This window comes from Dermacentor albipictus, chromosome 5, assembly GCF_038994185.2.
Source record: "Dermacentor albipictus isolate Rhodes 1998 colony chromosome 5, USDA_Dalb.pri_finalv2, whole genome shotgun sequence".
NCBI classification, from domain to species: domain Eukaryota; kingdom Metazoa; phylum Arthropoda; class Arachnida; order Ixodida; family Ixodidae; genus Dermacentor; species Dermacentor albipictus.
The window spans coordinates 107,589,901-107,611,897 of NC_091825.1; the positions used below are offsets into that span (position 1 = coordinate 107,589,901).

Sequence of the window (21,997 nt, forward strand, 5' to 3'; positions counted from 1 at the left end):
GACAGTGCCCCACCTGTTTGCAATGACAGTCACCGTAACTTGCACTGCGAATCAATCGGGTGACGCAGGCACCTGCTGCCATAGCCAACACAGCGACATGAACTACCTGGCATCCTAGTGTTACCTCCTTTCCTACATGCACGTTTCTTTTTGTTCTTTCAGTGGCCACTAATGTGTCGCTCACACTTCGTGCCCCACCTGCTCTCAATATCGATGTGGTCTGTTTTGTGGTAATCGCCAATTCGCAGCCACTTTTGCAGGCCTTTCCATCCATGTGGATATCAACTTCATACACTTCAAACCATGTAATCATGTATGATAGTCTCTGTTCACGCCAAATCATGTACAAAGAAGGCCACAAGCACACTTTACCCATGGCTGCAGCAGGAAAGGACAAACAGGGAGCACCAATCACAGTACATGTAAACAAGGAGTTCGTGTCACTGTGTGGACTGCAGGAGCAGGTGCTTACCTCGAGAGGCTGTTGGCCAATACAACTAAACAGGCTGCCACATCCCAGAAATGTAACACGGCAACCATGACCAAGTGGGACAACATTGAAACAAGATTATGTAATCAAATCACTTCAGCATACTCTAACATAACGCTCAATCTATACATTGGCACTATGCATTGGCTGCGATCTACATGACAACAGTGAGCATACACGCACATGGGCTGCTTGCGGCACATTCAACCGTCCGACTGTAGGCATAGCGCTTGCCTTCGTCGCCCACTGCAGTCTGGTAACAAGCAACAACCAGCAGCACAAGCAGATTGGACAGTGTGTCCCACGTGTTTGCACCGACAGTCGGCGTTGAATGTGAGCAACTTGCATCGCGAAACAATCGGGTGACGCAAGCATCTGCTGCCACAGCCAACAGCGACATGGAGTGCCCGGCATATTAGCGTTACCGCCTTTCCAACCTGCATGTTTCTTTTTGTTCTATTGCATGCCACTAATGTGTAACTCACACTTGGTCCGCCACATTCTCTATATATGGACATGGTCGGTTTTGTGGACATAACTATTTTGCAGGCCTTTCCACAAATGTGGATATCAACTTCATACACTTAGAACCATGTAATTATGTACGAGAGTCTCCGTTGATGCCAAATCATGGCTGAGGAAGGCCACAAGCAAAATTTGCACACGGCAGCAGCAGGAAAGGACGGAACGGGGAGCACCAACCGCGGTGCGTGTAAATTCGCAGTCTATGTCAATGTGCAGACTGTAGGAGCAGGTGCTTGCCTCGAGAGACTGTTTCCCAATGCAACTGACCAGGCTCCCACATATGAGAAACGTAACACGGTGACAAGTACCAAGTCGCACAGCGCCGAAACCATATTCTGCAATCAATCTCTTCAATGTAGCTTGCACAAAAACACAGGCTGTCGAGCAAGAATAGCAATCCTGAATGAGACTAGGAATTCAATATGGGAATGAGAAAGCTTGCATTCAAGAAAGAAGCCACTCTACCTTGCAAGCATTGAAAGCCAAAAACATTAACAAAAGTTAAATGCTACATAGCACACAGTGTAAAGGTTAATGCAAGACACACGCCAATGCCACATCAGCTATTACAGGAGAGGAATTGCACATGGCAACATACACTAGAAAGAACTGCTACACATATGTTATGCTACTAGACAGTGACTGGCATCGAGTATGAGCAAAGAATCGGTTGACCTTTAATGTTTGTATGAGGAATAGGAATGATCTCTAACAAAAGTGTGGAATGAAGAAGCGTGCATTCATTGAAACAAAATTATACTTGGCAAGAATTGGCAAGGCCAGGGAGCTCCCTAAGGAAGGGCAAGCTGACAGAACACTCTTAGCCAGCGTCGTCTGTGCTTGTTCAGAGGTTGCAGGTACATCTGAAGACAAATACTTTTTGTTGTTGAGGTACCTGGATGACTCGGCCAATATCCGTGCTGGTGGAATGATGGCGTAGGCTCTTTTCACTCTTGAAACAGTCGTCCGTAGACTTGATATCTCATCCAAATAATTCTGGAATGGCTTCTTTGTTCGTGGTCTTGTGAATTCAGCTCCAGCCCCTTCCTGTTGGTGTAGATGGGGGCTCCCGTGATGACCAAGATGTACTTGGCACAGACTCTGTTGGGGCAGAACAATGGCACATGAGATACAGCAAATATTATCCAAACTCATGTAGTGTTTTCTTTTATGTTCGAACTAATTATGCTGAACTGCAAACATGAACAAATGTTCATATCGTCTGCTACAAAGAAATGACATGTATCTCAAGACTAGCAAGCCAATACAGCATATATCAGGCATATTTATTTCTGAACCAGGTGTTGTTTACCTTGTAGTAGCAGCCAAAGTCCACACAATGACCTTGTTGTAGCAGGCAGCAGCTTCTGTTTAGTGCATGGAGTGTGTTGCTTTATACTGGTGCCATCCTCATTACTGCATGTCTGGAACAGAAATTTTGACTGCATCAGAAATAGAATAAGCACAATTTTGCAATATAAAATGCGAAAAGGTGCGACATATACATTGCAATGGTTTGTGACGACAGAACACATGCAAATGTGCACTGTTTGTTCTAGGGCGCTTAAGCAGCATAGTAAATAAATATGGTTACTCCCCGTAAAATCGATGTCTGCGTAACTACAATGCATGTCAACAGCTTAAGTATTATTAAGATCACAAATAAGAACATTTGTGCGCTCGGTTATACACTAGAAGAGATCACACTGCTGATTTCACAAGCAAATAGATGAAAGACGTGAAGCTATTAGAATTGATGCATTCTTTTTGTGCATGAACGTGATGGACAGCTTCACTACTGCAAAAATAGATGTCCTGAGGTAAGCCAAACTGAACAGCAAGAACATTTGGAACCAACAGGTACTAAATATGGGTGAATTATCATGTGTGCAACTGTTTAATACATTAAATTCAAGCTTCAGTTTATCAAAAGGTTATTCGGTTCTGTGAACGAAAGAAGTTGCCGGCGGACTCGAAAAAATATATATATATTGATAAGGCAACTCAGTCACTTATGGCTACGGCTAAAACGAGATGAAAAATGTGACGCGCGTTCCGATATCGTTTCTCTTTCGTGAATGTGTGCATAATGATGGCCTCGCAACTGAAAGTTTATTTCGGAAACAGCAACGGAGGGTCCCGACTGCCCTTATGTAATGCAGCATCTAGTTCGTTAACTTACCTCCGCCTGTTTAACGAGACGAATAAATTACATAGCGATTGAAGCAGTGATGTTAAACGACTCACCGGTATTGCTGTCCCCAGTCGCAGCAGGACCCGGCTCCCATTTCGATGCAGACGTGTTCCACATGGCTCACGACTGAAACCTAGCTTTCAGGCTTACGCCCCAAGTTAAATAACGCGAGATATCGAAGCGCAATAAACTGGTGTTAGCACAAATTACCCACCAATGTACGAATTAAGGAATCCGTACCTGCCGTGCACGCGAATATACCGGTAAAAATTTTAAATCCAGGCCAGAGGTCACGTGGGAGGTCGATGATGCTGAACGCTATTTTGCGTTTAAAATGACAAAAAACAACAAAGTTGGTAATGAAAAGTACAATGTAAAATTAGGAATTATACTTTTGTAGTCTTTATCATGCAATAAAAACGCTTCGTTTACTGTTGAAGAAAGTTTGAAGGTTAAAATTGCGCTTACTACGGCGCCTCTAGCGGGAGATAATGCGCTCAACGGGGAACCTTTTTAATTGGCGTACTATGCCTGTTTCTTTAGCAGCGCCGCGCGGTCGATTTTTTCGCCCTCTGTGGCCATTTGTTGAACTTGAGAGTGTGCCACCCCTGGGCCCGCCGCGAGACGCAGGAAATGACGTAGCGGCGATAGCGGCGACACCCGTCGGGGGAAGTTATTTCAATTTCGGTTTCGTTTTCAAGGCATAAAAACAAATATTCTTTTAAACTATGTGTGTGTATTACTTTCAAAGCTATTTATTTTACGCTACCTCTAAGCTATTTTCTGTGTTTACGGGTAGTTTCACTGGAAATTTATTTCCAGAATCATGGGCTGATATTAAATCAAATGGGGCAAAGGTGGGCTGATAACTGCGTGTAAGTGAATTTATTTGTCGATGCTTTCTTTTTTGTTTGTTTGCTTGGACGTTCATTTGTAAAGAGACGTGGCCCTTCCTGATTGTATAAGATAAAGAGGTACTTGCGAGTCTGTCTTTTCTTTTATGCACAGAGAAACAGAGAGAGAAAAAAAAGCTTTAATTGGCATTTTCAAGAAGTTCACAATGCTCATATTTCTGAACTGGAGTGCTCACTCAAATTTTAAATAGCTTGGATTAACGGCAGATATAAAAGTACTTGCATAATAGCTTTCTAAACGTATAGGCGACACGACGAAATTTCACATGTGCACGAAAACCTTAAGTTTCCAAGTACGAAAAGTCTTTCTTTGCCTGCTGTCGTGAAAGTGCAACCGAAGCGAATCCAGATCTCGGGGTTTTTTTTCTTTGTTTTTATGAGCGGGTGAGCGAGTGGGGCCTATGACCGCTCAAAAGAAAGAACAAATATAACAACGATTCCCCTCTGGTGGACGGCACCGTGAGTTGTCGTTGTCCTAATCTGATGTCGGTCTTTGTCTTACTGCAGTTGCTTATAATAGCAGTTTGACGGGTAATGAGGAAGATATATTCAAAATCGAGGTATTTTGTGCATGCGGTAGACAAGTCATTTTCGACCCAACTACGCTCGCCCTCAAACTACCACGAGCAGAGCAATTTAGTATTGTTCCCATTCAATAGCTGTGCCTATACCATCGCCGAACCCCTTTGCTCGGCGAGGGTGCAGCTGTGGTAAAGGCTATTGAATGACAACAACAATTTCCTGGCAAAGTGTGGGAACTGTGATGACATTTCGTCTGGGTGTTGGCTTTAAGCATTCTCTTGTCTCCCCTTAGTACCATACTGTCTCTCCTCTGCGCTGTTTCATGTGAGTACAAAAAAGTAAGTGCTGCACCTTCTGCACTACTTTTGCGGTGGGTGGGGGTGGGCAGAAGGGGGCTAACGCGTAATTAGTCTTCCAGAGGGCATTGTGTCGATGGCCAGGGTGTTTCAGTGGGCATTGTGACGGCCAAAGAGGTCCAAAGAGCATTGTAGCGATGCCCATGAAGTTCTCGCTAAAAGGACTCGCACACGCCTTCCCCGCGTCCCTCTCATGTTCATTATGCACGCTCTCAAACCACCCACCGACGCGGCTGGCAAGCCAGTGACAGCAGCAGCAGCAGAATTGGAAAAAGTGAGGGAGGAGGCATAGAAAGCTTCGCTTTAAAATCTGGCAGAGCGCCCCTGTGCACGCTGTAACCTGCAATCCAGAGCTCTGGTGTTTTGACAAAATTCAATTTCATTCTGCAAAGCATTTCTTTCCCGTATTCAGCATGTGCACCTGTCCTACCCGCCTCGCGAGGGGAGACGGGCGAGTCTCGCGCAGGTCTACATATGCCAAGACATCGCGAACGTACTTGGCAGGCGGGCAGTAGCGCGCACACTTGAAAAATGCCTCACCACTGTTCCGTGAACAAAGATTGGTCTGCAAATGCCCCGCCAATTTCTGGAATCTCGTTATATCTACAATGATTGGCTTGATATCCTATCCATGCATGTAATAATACTGTCTCCAATTTGGGAGGGGAAATATTTCAGTAAATACCGTTGTTAGTCGGTGTTGTAAATACTTTATGCATCGCAAGTTGTGCGTTGGTTCTCTATACTTTCTTAGATTATTCTCCCTTTCTTTTTGAGCACTCCGTTCAGGCAGCTGTTTGCAAGCCAGTAGAACGTTCCTTTACTATACAACTACAAACTTAATAGTTTCTTTTTGTACAGCCAGCTTCGTAAATTGACGCAGACGCGAAGCCATGAGCGTTTTGCACGGCTATTTCTGCAGATGCTGCTTGAGCAAAGCATTGTGGTGGGTGAGAAGGCTCAAGTTTGTCAACGAACCTACCTTGTTTATAAACTTGAGAGAAGCAGAACGAATTGGGGTTATTGATTCGGCGAAAGAAGGTCAGGTGGGGTCAAAGCTTCTCGAATCGACGTATCTTTTGTCCGCGTATGGTTCGTCGCACCCTTTTCTGCCTGTTTTGTCATGCTTGAAAGAAACCTAGACGACCGCACTGCTTTAGAGCAATTGTGGCGCGTCCAGCTGCATGCTGTCACGTGGCCTATTCATTTTGCTAGATTCCTGGCGTCCCAAAAGCAAGAGCTGCACTAGTTCTGCCTTGCTGAAAACATTTTGAACATTTTTCTTTTGGTTAAGTATTCAATACTAAAAAAGTAGGTGCGCGCTTTTGGATTCCGCGGAATTTGTGCGTGACGACATTTAGGAACTGTGTGCCACCTAAAACACTGTGACATAATAGATAGTAGTGCTTCAGCAACAGGTTTTTCCCAGGACATATTTAAAATGGCTTATCAAAACAGACAGTGAAACGGAGGGGGACTCTCTTCAGGAGTTTTGTCGGCTTTGAAAGCCCGACATGGGGGGGAAGGGCTTGGGGTAAGGCAGGGCCCATTTCTGGATCCGCGACTGGTTTTAGTGCCGTGGGACACGCCGTCTCTTCGTGCAATTGTATGTTTGTGAATGTGATAAAAACAAACAAAAACACCCTTGCACCCACCCCCAATATTCTTAGTCAGTGCACCCTTTCGGTGGGTAAAAGGGTGTCATGGCATCTAGAACTGCCCTATGCTTCGCAAAAAGTCATGATGATGGGATGTTTCTTGAATGAAAACACCCTTCAAGGGTGTTATGATTCGCAATTCTCACCATCAAGGGTGTAAATTATTTTACTGTGTATGAGACGGAGAACAAATGAGTGCAATGGCGTTTCGCAGCCGGGATCGCCTGCAGAGCTTCTCGAGCGCTTATGTTTTTTTTTTTTTCTTCTCCGTGGCATGGTTCACTTTCCTCGGAGGAGCTACCCGTCTCCGAACACAAGCGGAACTGACCATCGAGTATACGGCTCGGCTAGGAAGCCGCGCGCACACCGTCGCTTCAGGAATTCCGCGCTGCAAGTGAAGTGCCCGGACTCACGGAAAGCCCCGTCCGCTTTTAAAGGGAGTGGACTCACCTGTAGAGGTGGAGCGGGCCGCAAGTTATCGCGTGAGTAGAGACTGTTGGCGCGCCACTGCGGCCGGTGCGTGCCAGTCGGGCGTCGCTCCGCGGAACGAAGCAACCGCGCTCCTTTCTTATTTTGTCTTTCTCTCTCTCTCTCTTAAGCACATACCACAATACCGATACAAAAAAAATATAAGTAAAACTATAGAGATGACCGGCAGTTGTCTTCTTGTCCAGTCGGAAACCCCTCCTTGCAGTCTTGTAACACGGTCTTTGCGCAATTATACCCCGCTTCGTTAGGACCAAGTTAAGGCCGAGTACGTGTAGTATATGTATACGCATATGGCTGCGGTGTTGCGTATGTGTGCGAGCTTAGGCTGTAAGTGAACGCTCGCGCGCTTGCGTGTGACGACTCGCATAGCAGTGCAGTTTCTCTATAGCCGAGGTCGAGAACTGCCTTCTCGAGTTTGGGGCACACAGTGTGGGCTTGGCCTATATGCCATGTGTGTTTTAGTCTTATGGGCTGCATGCGTTCTTTGTAGGCTGAACTGTAAACTTTTGTCTCCGAGGGTGAATTATTTATTTCCGTGGCGGCTTCATTTGTCACTTGCCACGAGCATTCTAAGTGAAATTCTACCAACAATACTGTTCGGTGTCAGTTACACCTGCGGCCTCTGATTTTTTGCCGTTCTCCGCGGTATTGTGTGTGTACTCTGTTGTACATGACAGGGGACGTTTTTTTTTTTTTTTGCTCCACCAAATTTATAAATTTTGTCCGGGGCAGATAGCCAAATTTGGACCCTTGACCTAAATTACTCCATGAGGCGACCATTATTTCTACGCGAAATCAAAATGCGTAATTGCATAACTAGCGGAATTGCACTAATTATTTTTATTTAATTACTTTATGGCACGTATCAATTTATTCATTGTAGCCGGTGAGATAGCAAGGTGTACAAATTTAGAACGAATTCTTAGGGCTGCACCAGTTTCGAAATATTCATCTTCAACGTGTCCGACGATATGCATTGGCGTTCCAGTTACTTGAAGAAAAAAATGCGCTAAACAGACGAGGACGGAAAGACGAACATATACGACATACAGGCGCTGTCCGTCGCACATCTTCTTTTCGTCCTCGTCATTTTAGCACTGTTTTCTTTTTCTGGAAGTCTTTCATAACAACTTGCCCACATCAAGCTCCTGCTGTTCCAGTTACGTTTGTGCTTCAATGCATAAAACGGCCTGTCCTTTAAAAAGTGGAACAACACTGCAGAATTACCGCAGTTTGGACGCCGCATATCTTGAAGCCAGTGCCATCCTTAAAATATAACTTTAAGTACCACATAGGCTTTACAAACGCGCTATAGGTATACAATTTCTGGATTGAAATATATGTTCCTTGCTGTCATTATGTTACCTGTTCAATTGCGTATTTTTTATTTCTCGTACAAGCAATATCTACTTCACTGAGTAACTTAGTTCAAGTATTAGAATTGTACTATCTGCCGCAGGCAATTTTTAAAAAAACTTGGCGCACCTAAAAAAAATACCTTACTTAGTTCAACGCATTGCGAAATTACTTAATTTTTACTTCATGCGCTTGCTACTGCTGCTTAGTTTGTTTGTTTTTCCTTGGCTTTCGGTGCAGTATTCTTTCAAGTGGGTGAAATCGTGATTGCGTGCAGCTGTATTTGGCGTCTCATCGTGGAGCGCACAAGTAGCCGCATAGCAAATTAGCCATGGATGTGTTTGATAATTGTGGAGGCTGTTTGTTCGACGCGGCCTCACTTTAATTCCGGCTGCAGAGTCGAAACTCGGCAGAAGAACGTGCGTAGTGTATTGTGTTCTACTTTAGCCTTTAGATTTGTCCTGTTGATCTTACTTTCCTCTTTCCTCCCCTCCTTCCTATATTTCATTTCTGTCTTGTTGTCACCTCCCTTCAGAAAAGTAGACAGGCGTTGTGCCCCTTGCGGTGGCAGTTGCCAGCCTGCTCCTCGCTTTCCCTTTCCATGTTAACTGTGTATATGTGTGTATGTGTTCAAAACGAATAATAGTAATAATAACTTCTCGGTAGGCCATATTTACGTGTTTCTTTTTGATGAACAGTGCAAAAAGGGTAATGAAATAGTAAAGGAAAACCTGAAGCTGTCGCATGTAACGTCTACTGTTATCATCTTGGTATAGTCAGTCTACGGTTCTTTTTTATTCTAATTATCGATGGGCGCCGACAACCGAACGCTCTTGCGTGCGTGCGTGCGTGCGTGCGTGCGTGCGTGTGTGTGTGTGTGTGTGTGTGTGTGTGTGTGTGTGTGTGTGTGTGTGTGTGCGTGTGTGTGTGTGTGTGTGTGTTTGTGTGTGTGTGTGTGTGTGTGTGTGTGTGTGTGTGTGTGTGTGTGTGTGTGTGTGTGTGTGTGTGTGTGTGAGAGAGAGAGCGGGCGCTGATGGAAATAAAGGTGGTAGGTTAACTAATCTTCATAACTGATTACAAACATGTGCTTCCATTCCTGCCACTCATTGACAAGTCTCCACAAATAATAGAGTAAGATTAGTTGTGGAGACCCTGCAGATTTTCCTTCGTGTGCATTCTTTTTCTGCACATGTCGTTATATGAACGCTATCACAGTGGCTCTTGACTTCCTTCTCTCTTTTTTTGTTTTTTTTACTACCAAGTCATCGTCAATAGTTTGTCTTCGCCACTGCCAGGTAAGCCCAGAGCGCATAAACGGTTTAAAACATGCAAGGAAGAGAAAAAAAAAGAAAGGTATAGAGGACCTAGCACGGCGAATACTCGGACAACGCGTTCCCTCGGACTCCACGCGAAGCTCAAGCGCCACCGCAACGATTCCCCACCAGCACGCCATCGTATTATCTCGATTCCCGGCATCGACGTCGTCCGGCGCTTATATCAGTCCGCACGACACTTCCTAATCCCACGGTGCGTGGCAGCACGTTCAGGAAGTTAGCCGCGCCACTCGGGAGCGTAAAAACGACGGTATATATACCGCTCACCGACGGCCGCTCACCGGCAGCATCTTCTCATTTTTCGTCCAGCGAGAGACCTTTATCCGCCACGCGCGACTGCTATATACCGGCTCGCAAAGCGAAGCGAAGAAGCCGGAATCTGCGGCGGGCCCCCACAGACGCGTTCCCGTCGCAGGAAGAAGGCATTTCGGTCGGGCTCCTCTGCACAGAACCAAGCTGTACGGGGGCCGAAGAAAGTTTTCTCGGCCATCGCTCGCACGCAGCCGCTTTTCTTGTTCTGCTCTCGACGGCGACGTTTTCTAGATGTCCAGCCCGAGCGCGGCTCCCGCGGCGAGCCCCTCTTCCTGCTTACTTCGTGGCCACTATATACCACCACCACCACCACCACCTCGGCCATCGCCGCGCCTGTACACACGCCGGTTGGATGCATTGCGGTGGTGACCCTGTCGTTGCCGCATCGCAGTGGGGCCTCCCCGACCATGCGACTCGGTTTATCGGGGCTTATAAATCGCGTGCCGCGTTTTTCTTCCTCTCCCGCTGAGGCACGAGTGGTGGACGATCGTCTTCTATACGCTGGACCTTCGAGAGAAAAGGTTCGGTCGTCGGCTGGCGACGGAGACCCCGCGGATGCGAGCTCGTCCGCGGAAGTAAAGCAAGCAAGCAAGCAAGCGATTCCTGCTATAGCTCGAGTCTCAGTATACGCGGGCGAACTGCAGCTCCGTTTTTGTCTCGTGTGAAACGAACGCAGCCGCCGCTGGCCTGAGAACTTGCCTCGCGCTGGGGGTTCTGGTGCGCAGTCGGTTCGCTTCCGCTGCTCGGTGGTTCCTCTGGGAACACAGCGCGTCTTCGTTCCTGCGCGATTTGTGCATTTAGCGCAGGCCGTGTTCCCGGGGAGAGACAGTTGACACACACGCAGTTTGGTGAAATTTAAAAGGCGGCTTTTCTGGAATATATATATATATATATATATATATATATATATATATATATATATATATATATATATATATATATATATATATATATATATATATATATATATATATATATATATATATATATACAGTGGGCGCGATTGAGTCGACATGGATAGACCAACGGGACGAGAAGCACAGATATCCGTGCACTTTCCGCCAAAGGGCTTCCACTGCGTTCCGCAGTGGTCGTTAGGACACTTCGTCGTACTTGGCCCCTTTTGACCCTGCATTTAGCTTCCTTTGGTAGGATTCCCTTACTAAAACATTTGATAAGAATTGTATTCAGCAATTCATCAACGTTTCAGCAAGGTAACCAGAGGTTCTGGTTACAATGTGATGTGTTTTTATGAAGAGCGCGTCATGACTTTCAATTAGAAATTGGCCCCCGCGTTTGTGGTGCATTCTTGATTACTGCGCTTCTGGAGGCAATCTTGGTTGCTGTGTTCTCAGTTGGAAAACAATACGCGTGTCGTAGATATATACAGTGTATGTTATTGCCCTTTGCGAAAAAAGTCCGCCACCCCCCGCTATGCTTTCTTTAGCGCATAAATACTTGGAGCACACACCGTATGTTGTGGAGTAGACATTGAAGACTGACGCCAGGAGAAACAGAAATATCCGTGGACTTTCTGGCCCGTGACTTTCACTGCCTTCCCCTTATGACCGTTAGGACACCTCATTGGACATGGCGCCTTTCGACTTGGCACTTCAGCTCTCTTTGGTCAGGTTTTGACAGTGCACGCTATAGTCATCTCACCAGAAGAACACAGAGACGGCATTGTGCGCACGTAAAGCCCTTTGTCATTGCATCTGGAAGATATCACTGGCCTTTACATCCGCAGGCGACAGCAAATAGCACTCAAGACTAGTACGAATTTGCTCTCTGCCCTCGACGCGCCGAACCCCACTGAGAAGACAACCGCAGGCACGTTGAAGTGTCCTAACTGTCAAGGTGATCACTGCGCCTCTTTCAAAGATTATCCCCAGATCAAGAAAGAGATCACCATTCTCAAACAAATGGTGAGAGACAGCCTTACCCCCAAGGAGGCCGCTGAGAAAGTCCGGCGAAGACAATGTCACCATCGAAAGTCCCCGCTGCGGAAAATGTCAACTTTTCGAGAAAAGTCAACTCGTCAAGCAGCACCGTCAGCGGAAGTTTCCAGTACTCCAAACCCCGTTGATGGAAGGGCGAAAACTGCCAGATCTTCCTCTATACGAAAGAATGGCCGCCACTTGCACGTACACGACCGGCAGAAGAGCCACAGCAGATGCCGCCCCCACTACAGCAAGGTGCTGCATCCGAGAAGTCGTGGAAAACTGATGAGCAAGTCATAGCTCTTCTTATGACTTTAATGAATGCCATTCCCGTGATTGCTAAACAAGATGCACACACCGTCCGCCAGAAGTGCGCTTCATGTACCGGACGCTCTGAGTCCTATGCTGGCAACCCTTGAGTAGATCATGGCTCCCCAGCCACTGTCTTTCAGGGATGAGGTGCGAAAAGCAGCTAATTTTCGGTGGAATGCCCGCGGTCTCAGAGCGCGCATTTCGGATTTCCGTCGCTTCGTGTATGCCAATTTGTTTCCCATCACCGTCATTTGCGAGCCGAACTTGCCCAACACGATCAGGCTTTCTGGATATGAATCGTTTATGTCGTCAACTGTGGGTGAAAACAGCAAGGTTTCGGGGTTTATTCACCGTGACCTCTATTACATTCATCAGCCTGTGACACCAAATGACGATAATCAATATATACGCCTAACATTAAAGAAAAATAATTTTACCTTTACTGTCGTGGGCGCCTACCTATCTCCGTCAAGTCGATTTGGTCACAAAAAATCACAGGACATCGTGTCCTCAACTCCCGATCCGTGGGTCATTATTGAAGACTTCAATGCCCATCATACACTCTGGGGGAGCTCGAAGTTCAGAGCAAGAGGCAAAGCTCTGGTATCTATCGCCTCCAGTAATGAGCTTTGGCTGTTGAATGATAGAAGTCCTACGTTTCTACGTGACTTCACATACAGCAGCTGTCTTGACTTGGCTTTCGTCTCACGAAGCCTTGTCAGACGTGCCGCGTGGTTTGCGGACATAGAGATGCACGGAAGCGACAGTATCCCCACGTACGTCAACATCAGAGAATTGTCACCTTCCGAAATATGGGATACGATCCAAAGCGTGGACTGGACCACATTCCAGTCTGTCACGGAGGAACACTACAAAGCCAATCAATCTTTCGACGTGGAAGAGGCAATCAAGAGCGTGGTGCAAGACACTTTGCGTACTCTCACATGCTATTCGAAACTGAATGAATTTGATGTGGAACTAGAACGACTTCCAGCAATCCGACGACATGCTGAGCGAAGGTACCGACGCACGAAGGCAATGGAGGAGTTACGGACTGCCAGACGCACGCAAAAGATCAGGCGCCGGTAGGACAAGCTCTAATCGTAATGTTGGGCTGCCTTATTTGAGTCACCCGCCGTGGTTGCTCAGTGGCTATGGTGTTGGGCTGCTGAGCACGAGGTCGCGGGATCGAATCCCGGCCACGGCGGCCGCGTTTCGATGGGGGCGAAATGCGAAAACACACGTGTACTTAGATTTAGGTGCACGTTAAAGAACCCCAGGTGGTCAAAATTTCCGGAGTCCTCCACTACGGCGTGCCTCATAATCAGAAAGTGGTTTTGGCACGTAAAACTCTAAATATTATAATTATTATTTGAGTCGCTAGATTCACGTGAGCCTTTATCGAGCTCTAGGGACACCCCCCGTACAGGGGTTTCCACTCAAGGCTCTAGCCCTCTCTCAAAAGAGATCGTAGATTGGCATGGCAGATGAGTTCTGCGCCAGATTATCCGGCCAACTCACAGCTCCCAACATTCCACCACCTACGAGTCCAGCATCACGTGATCACCGCATGAATCTACCATTCTCAATCCACGAACTTAAGGCAGCATTAGCTTTGTGTGGCCGTACATCAGCGCCAGGACCTGATGGAATTTCTTACTGAGCTCTGTGTCACATGGGTGAGCGAGCGAGAGTTGTTCTCCTTGAGCTGTACAATAAATCTTGTAGAGATGGCACGCTACCAAAAGCTGGAAGACAAGTCGCTTTGTTCCACTGCTGAAACCTGGCAAGCCGCCGTTGGAACTCTCATTATATCGCCCGATCGCTTTGGCAAGCTGCGAGGGCAAAGTAATGGAGAGGATGGTCCTAGGACCCCTGGAGTGGTACTTGGAGTACCACGACACCTACCCGGATGCCAAGGCGGGCTTTCGACGTGGTTGATAATCGATCAATAACGTCGTCGACCTGGCCACCTACGTTCAGCATAAGAAATGCCGTAAGCGTCTCTGCGCTTCTTTGTTCCTCGATGTCAAACGGGCGTATACGTTGCGCATAGTGCCATCCTCTCCGCTCAAAAAGAGGTAGGAGTGGGTGGTCGGATGTTTGAATGGATACGCAGCCATCTCTCCATAAGATCCTTTTTTGTAAGCACGAGGAAGGCCCCACTTCTCTACATTATAGCTACCGTGGCGTCACCCAGGGCGGTGTACTTACCCCTGTGTTATTTAAGCTAACCCTAATGGCTCTCCTTGAGCACGTGCCAAGCACAGTCAGGCTGTCAGTGTACGCGGATGACATCTGCATATGGACGTCTGTGGTAGCACGCCTACAGTTGCGAGTGAGAATTAAGAGACCTGCCACCTCAACTGCTATCTATCTCCCTAATCGAGGCCTGGAAATTTCCTCCGAGAGATGCGCACTAGTGCCATTTACGCGCAAACCCATGACAAACTACAGCGTAATGATAAATGGCCGAATAATACCATATGTTCGAGCTTACAAGTTTCTAGGTGTCATAATCGATAGGGACTTGTCATGGAGCCCTCACGTGTTATATGTGAAAAAACGGTCGAGAGACACCTGCCACCTGTTCGTTTTTCACTGGCAAGAATTGGGGAATATACTATGATAGAACTATGCTAGTACTTAGCTAGAACTATACAGTTAGAATATCGACTATCGAATGCGAAAACATCCGTGTACTTAGATTTAGGTGCACGTTAAAGAACCCCGGGTGGTCCAAATTTCCGGAGTCCCCGACTACGGCATGCCTCATAATCGTATCGTGGTTTTGGCACGTAAAACCACATAATTTTATTTTTAAGCCAAAAATTAACCTGACAATACCTGGCGTCGCGAAAAAAAGCTGATATACCATCACCAGCCCTTAAACAGCTCCCGTTACTACTTTTGTGCGAGAACTACCGTGACTCTACGCATATCTACACTGATGGATCTGTCCTGTGGAACAGCTCCGTCGCGGCGATCGTGATACAAGCGAAAGTTACAACCATCAAATTTAGGACGAGGACACTAAAGTGAAACAATAAATCAGTTTAGACTAATAAAGTATTGTTTGAGAACTCTGCAGGCAGTCATTTCAATATAATAGTTTGATTATTAGACGAGAAAATGAAGGTCGAAGTATCAGTATTTGAATTTCGCGCCTAAACCCCGACGCCGGCACGTCAGTGTGACGTCAGGGACACCAAAGTATGTTTTGGCATTTGGGCTGCGTTGGCTGAGTAAAGGTTCCCGAAACTTGCCATGTGTAATACTTGGTTCCTTCAGAACACAATGTAGTCAATCTGTCCCGCTATATAATTAAGTAGGCCCCAGAAGATGCCATCACAGACGTCACAGCGATCAGGTGCGGGAACTTCAAGGAGGCGTCACCACCCGTCTTTCGTTCTTCCGCATTTTCTGCCTTACCAAGCGTCTTATGGTTGTAAGAGAGAGAGAGAGAGAGAAAGAGAGAGAGAGAATAATGCAGAGAAAGGCAGGGAGGTTAACCAGAGGTAGTTCCGGTTGGCTACCCTGCGCAGGGGGAAGGGTTAAGAGGGATAAAAAGAGTGTAAAAAAAGTTGTAAGAGTGCTGTTTTTGGTGTCGTAGAAAGGTAATTTACTGATGCAGAAGAAATTATTTTTCTCTTTAGTGTCCCTTTAAGACGACTCGCTCTTTACTGCCCTTCATTAGACCGATGATGAACCACCACCCAAGTGGACGATCTTTTGCAATTCAAAGGCGGCGCGACAGTCTCTACTGTCAGCTTTACGACGCTCATCGCATGCACAGCTAGTATTTCAGATTACAGAGACGACGCACGTATAAGTTATGCAGGCCATGAAATAACTTTCACATGGCTCCCAAGTCACTGCGGGATTATCGGCAATGAACGGGCAGATCAAGCTGCCCGTTCAGCCCATACTGAGGACCACCACGTACCAATACCGCTTTCTAAAGCTGACGCAGCACGGAAGCTCCGCCTACTTGCTCGCCAGTCACCCACGTCGCAAAGGAATGAGCCCCATTTCAGGAATTCGTGACTATACTCCCCTGATCTCACATTAAGGCTTCGAGTTCCATCAAAGCTTCGCCGTGGAGACGTATAGACTGTATAGACGTATATACGTATAGACCGTATAGACTGTGATTGGCCGTTACATTTACCAAAGCTTATGCGTTCCGCATAGGGATGGCCAACACTGCAACCTGTGACCATTGCGGCCATGAAGAATCGATTGGCTATGTTTTGTGCGACTGCCCGAAGTACAGTCCACAGAGGGAATCCCTTCGCCACGAACTCAACCAGCTGGACGACCGACCACTATCGGAAGAAGGAATTCTACACCATCGACAGAACCTAACGTCACGGAAGGAAGCCGTGCAAGCGCTACTGCGCTTCTTACGACCTACCGGCCTTTGTGAAGGTCTCTAACTGGAACGCCCTTTGTGTGTGCGTATCCTTGTGTACATTTTTTTGTTACTTTAATCATTTCCTCTATGTCCTCTTTCTCACCCCTATCTCCCAACCCCAGTGTAGAGTAGCAAACCCAGATTTGGTTAACCTCCCTGCCTTTCCTCTTCATATCTCTCTCTCTTTCTCTCTACAGAGAAGAGATGTTGCTTTAACCAGATTGCCCTTACACGTGTAGGCGCAAACAGCAGAATTTGTCACTTAACTATAGCGTGCATGTCAGCAGAATTAACTGTGTTTATTTTGTAACTTCGCAGTAGATTACTGGATGGTATTCACAAAGATTTGTACTCGTAAGTGTTCTTTGCCATTGGCCGACCGTCTTCGCTAATTTTCTGTGCAACATCGGAATTGGTTGAGTTTTGCTCTAACGAAGGATTCTAGCGTAAGAACGTTTTGTGAATCCTGGCCCTGCTTATAGTAAGCATTACCTGCTTTGACGCCTCCAGATCATTCAGCATTCTACGCAGCTGAAGAGAAAAAAACTATATATCGACATCGTTCGAGCTTTCCCGGGCTTTGCTCACATGTCGAACATTATCCACGGGTAAATTCCGGAAATGCGTAGCTACATGTTTAGAAAATTAACAGCGCAAAAGAGACAAGGACGAAGAAAAAGAACATGACACTGGCGTAGCGTCTCGCGTCCTATACTTGCCCCTTACCACTTGGTTGTATGAGAGCGCAGTTTTACCTGCAGTTCAGTCGCTGCATCTTCATCTCACTCTTTTTTTTTTCTTAGTTCTCGTCGATTTTCAGTTATTTTGCTATTTACAAAGAAAAATGTAGAGAGAGCTGATAGCCGCTGGAAAAATGGCAAAATCTCCGCGCCTACTTTTCTTTTCTCGCAATACCAGACGTCATCGAACCAGTTGCTGGTTTTCTTTCACTGTATGGCTCGCCATCGTGGAAAGGGTTGATCTTGACGCTGATTCAGCACACTCAACGATTCGCACATTTGCCTTTTCTTCTGTTTCGGCACCGAGCGCAGTCGACATTTCAAGTTCTGTGACGTTTCCGAACACATGAGAAAAAAAAAGGCACATAAAGGTCAGAAATGAGCTTTCTCAGTGGCACTTCATGATATCAGAAAAAAAAAAGTCACCACATAACGGAGGTGAAACGCAAAAGTTACAACCTTCGCTTTCACCGTATACGCAGCCTTACTCTTCAGTCACGGACGAAACGACGCTTTAAGCCCATTGTCAATAGGCGGGGTCGAGGACACATCCACCGCGACCCCTGCTTTGCCCTCAGGACGACACGAGCTCTTCTTTGAGACGGGCTAATTTGAGGCCCTTCTTTCTTTTTTTTTCTTGCCTCTGGTTCTTACTGTTCCTTATGTTCACAGCGACTCCCTCTTTTGAGAGCCTATGGCTTGAGATGTTGACTTTGTGCGTGCATACCTAGACACACATACTCAACGGCTCCTGTCTTTCAGCCCGCGAGTCACACGCCGCGTTAGGCGAGCCTTTTTGAAGGAGTAAAACAAACGTCAGCCTTTCCTGTCAATTTTTTTCTTTTTTTTTTCTCTCTTACCGGGTGCGGGTCCTTCCAGGGGCCGAGTGGGCCACTAATCCGGGGCTAATCCCTTATCGCCCCTCCCTCCTTCGCATTTGCCCTTCCACCGACCCATCACCTTCGATCGTCCCGACCTCGTCTTCTCTCTCGGTCCTCTATATATATACGCAGCACAGGGCCCCCCTCTTGTTCTTCCTCTAGTTTTAATCTTCGTTTTGGACCGCCGGAGTGTACGAGTATTTCGCCCGCGGGCTCGGTTGATTCTAGGCTCGAGATTTCCTCTTTCCGGACAACGTCGGGAGCTTGAGAGAACTTGTCTCGCTCTCCGCCTTCAGCTGTGTGCCGCCCTGCGGGGCCGTGCGTCGCGGGTAATTTTTTTTTTCCTTTTAGGCGTCGGCTTGCGCAAGAATGGGTGGTCGGTCGCGCGATGTGCGTTTCGCAGGCGGCCAGATAAGCGAGTGGTGACGTAAGTGTCGTCACGTGTCTTGGAAGCTCGGCGCGGCTCGGCGCTCATGCTCGCTGTCCCCGGCGACATAATTGGGGCTGCCATTTGCGGCGTCTTCGAGCAAAGCCGCCTTAGAAACAAAAGTTTTGAGTTCGTGAGGTTATTTATTTTTGCTGACGTCAGTCGCCGACGCGTGGGCCTTGAGGAGTGACGTGGGCCAGGGCTGATGACTGATTTCGACCGTTCTGAGAGCGAGCTGCGTGCTTGCGTGCTTGCGTGAGTGCGCAGGGAGCTTTTTTGTGGTAACCAAACGCCCTTTACTCTATAATTACTTCATTTCATATGTTCAATGGTTTTTTTCGTGCTACTTCCTCATCGAAGTGCGGTGATGTTTACATACAGTCACTGAAGTCTGCGGCACCCGAAGCAAACGTCCGAGTGGGAGCCGCTGCTTGGTTGTCCATGAGGTGAAGTTACGCGTGACAACTCCTTTTTTTTTTACTGCCGTATTACGCCACCAAATATAATGCAATAGCGACTTCATTATCGTTACAGATAAGGGTAAGGGCAGCGCCAGTCCTTAAACACAATGAAGACAATATTCAATGGTCTGCTTCCCATAAAAAAAAAAGAACATGGAGCCACAATTTCGAGACAAGATTGAGCTGTAGGAAAAAATAATGTCGATCAAATTAAGGGTTGTTACGTGCAATAACCACGATCTGATTACGAGGAACGCCGCACTGGGGGACTCAATAAGAATCTTGAGCACCTGCAGTTCTTTAACAAGCACCTAAATCTACAAGTATAAATGCGATTTTGCATTCCGGCCCCATCGACATGCGGCCGTCACGGCCAGGATCGAAACCTCGAGGTCGAGCACGGCAAGCAACGCATTGCCATAGCCACTAAGCTACCGCACGGGTTCAAGATCGAGTACAACCCCTAACTTAGGCACTTTCATTTCAATATTTATCAGCCTAGTGCACTTTTTTTTTTCATCTTTAGCCCTGTAATGCCCAACATATCATAAGGGATATACGCTTAGCTTGATACTCGAAAATTCCGATTAAGCTAGCCTATTATAGTGGTTTTGACGCACTGTAGCGATCTTTCAGTTGTGGATTACTTGGGAAGTCAATTACTAGGAAAAATGTATTTACTATACCAATGAAGCTTTAAGTTTTTCGTACAGATGTACTCTCGATTGGCGGAATCAAAGGTGAACAAGTTATAGCTTTCCTTGATGGGAAACTGTGTTTGGGCATTAGAGTGCTGGTGTGTTGGTGTGGCTGAAAGACAGTGTAAATTGTGTATTGATTAGATGTATTATAGCCTTTAATTAGGTACTATATGTTTACTGTATGGAAATATCACTCTGTGGTTCCGTACAGTTTCAGAACTCACGAGGCGCACGCGTCGTAGTTCGTTTCTGGAAGCTATACGCTCCGGAAAAAAAAAATTATTTTTGTGTTAGCAGAGTGAATAAAGCGCCACAAGGCGTGAGCGCGGCGCGTCAGCTTCTGTTCTACTGTTTATAAATAAAAAACTGACAGGGTAAACTGTTAAGGGGGGATGCTACCCAGAATCTGTCCAAAACAGCGTTTCTCAAAAGTAGGGCCAATAAATGCTTCATCTTATGGAGAACATGTTCCGCAGGTGGCACGTATGCTTGAAGTTGCACCACAAGCGATTCAAAGATCGCGCATCTGATGCACACTCGCTCGTGAAAACGGGCGTGACTTCTAAATAGATTGCTTGCGTTGCAATTTTCTCTATAAATAAAGTAGTGCAACGCCAACGCAAAAAGCGAAAGGAGGCCATGGCAAGCGCCAAGAAAGGTTTCGTAAAGAAATCTGATGGAGATGGTGCTGCAGAGTGCTCCCCAAGTCGACGCTACGATTGTCGAACAGCTAAAACATAAAGCAAGATTGCTGAAAACGCTGTTTTGACTTGTGGTAGGAACATTTTCTCTGCAATGAATACACGCGTTTCTCTGAAATTTCAATCAATAATTGCTAAGTGGTCATGACAGAGACTGAACTAGAAACATAATTTTTGAATGAATACCTTTATTATTTTTATTATTTTTTATTTACAAACTTCTTCCTCCGGACAACGCCTTGTTGCAATGTAAATTCTAAAAAAATATTATATTTCTGGACTGCAGTTATAGAACGTATTTCTTTTCGTTCAGCAATATCCCCATGCTACAGGGAAGATGTGAGAGCATTTTCGTCGCTCCAGAAGGAATAGTCATTTCTTTTTAATGTTCCTTTACCAAAGTAACAAATGTATTTCATTTATGGTTTTATAAATTCTATACTACTCACTTTTTCGCTCAAGTTTTCATATGGAAGAAGTAGAAAGACATCTAAATAGCTGTGCAAATTTTTAATTGTTTGTAGCGAATGGAAGTCGAGACATTCGCCAAAAAGTTAGTCGTCTGTCCGGATACCATTCCCTCTTAAACTAAGCTGTCCACTGTGTCTCCGTGGCTATACCTTTAAGTTCATAACAGTCAATAAGTGCGCTCCATGCATGGTCTTCATACACCCCACGCAGCCCTATTTAAGTATATGTATCCTCCACGGCGGCCAAATAACGACAGTAGCGTGAGCGGCTACTTTTGCACGCAACAGACGCGGTCTAGAAGTGTGTCCTGCAGATAGAATTGCGTCATAATTTCTCAAAAATCCTGGTCAAGCTTCCTGAAAGCATGAAACAAAATGAATCCGCTTGAAAACGCATGAATGCAATAGTCGTTCCATCTCCCACAACTCTGATGTTGCCATAAAGTAACATCTGCTTCAGTTCTTTGGACGTATACCCGGCCACAATATATTGCGGACCATGAAACCGGAGAAAAAGTTGAATATCTCCGCGACCTCACACCGTAGCCTGGTATTTGCATTTCAGGCCTCGACTAGAATAGGCTAAGAACATTGTCGTATGTAGTTTTACTGGCTATACTGCTACATGTTTCACGGGAATTGAACGTTTTCTGAGATGCCGTGGTCCGTAAACTTTTGCGGCTTGGTGCACATGCCAGACACAAGCGCTTGAATTTTTTAGTTGTGGATGGAGCAGCTTCTTCACAGTATACGTCGTTTGAAACGTAACATTTTCTTCTGTGATTCTTCTCTCAACG

At 46.3% G+C, this 21,997-nt stretch overlaps 1 protein-coding gene and 1 long non-coding RNA gene across 8 annotated transcripts in view; one reads left to right on the forward strand and one right to left on the reverse strand.

Annotated features, from left to right (window-relative positions):
• Positions 1 to 21,997, forward strand: part of LOC135897135 (uncharacterized) — a 771,735-nt gene that overhangs the window by 132,827 nt on the left and 616,911 nt on the right. The gene's annotated exons all lie outside the window — the stretch shown is intronic.
• LOC139060569 (uncharacterized) lies at positions 1,669 to 3,419 on the reverse strand. Its single transcript, XR_011514933.1, has 3 exons — positions 3,263 to 3,419; positions 2,328 to 2,439; positions 1,669 to 2,116 (listed from the first exon to the last, which is right to left on the reverse strand). It is a non-coding gene; the product is annotated as an uncharacterized lncRNA (long non-coding RNA).